Below are 759 nucleotides of genomic sequence, written 5' to 3'. Positions count from 1 at the left end.
CGACCGCTATCCCACCTCGCCAGATCCGGTCCCCCTCGGCGCCGAGCACCCCCCAAGTCCACCGGCCGCCGCCGCCGACCCACCGCACCCTCGATTCCCCTACCCAACCGCCGCCGCCGACCCCCCGCACCCCGCGCACCGTCTTATAAAGAAAATAAGTATCAAACAGCTTTTTAAATGCTACTGTCTTATAAAAAAATATTACTGTTATTATTTAAACAAGTTTGAACATATTTAAACACAAATAAGTATCAAACAGCTTTTTAAATGATAAAAAAAAATTATGGAGCCTGGGATTCGAACCCAGGACCTCCTGGTGTGAGAACTAGCTACTGACCAGTCGAGCTAGTAGAGGGGACTTGGTGTGGATCAGGTCAGGTGGGAGATAACCTGTTGGCTCGAGCAGAAATAAAAAAAAAGTACTAATGGCGCACCAGGGTGAGGTGCGCCATTAGTGTGGATATACTTATGGCGCACCGGGGGGTGGTGCGCCATTAGTATTGTGCCCCCATCCATATTTTTCCTCCCCGGCCCTTGATCCCCTTCTCGCCCTCGCCCTCGATCCCCTTCCCCTCCCCTCTCCTCTCCTCTCCCGACGCCGCTGCCCCGCCGCCTCGACGCCGCCCCGACGCCGCCCCGACGCCGTGAGACGCCGCGACGCCGCCCTCTCCTCTCCCGACGCCGCCACCCCGCCGCTTTCCCCATGGAGAAGGAGGAGGAAGAGGGGGCGCTCGCCGTTGACCTCGCCCGGCCGACTCC

Source organism: Triticum dicoccoides, chromosome 5A, assembly GCF_002162155.2.
Source record: "Triticum dicoccoides isolate Atlit2015 ecotype Zavitan chromosome 5A, WEW_v2.0, whole genome shotgun sequence".
Lineage (NCBI taxonomy): Eukaryota > Viridiplantae > Streptophyta > Magnoliopsida > Poales > Poaceae > Triticum > Triticum dicoccoides.
The sequence above is the reverse complement of the archived record's forward strand: the minus strand, read 5'-3'. Positions refer to the sequence as shown.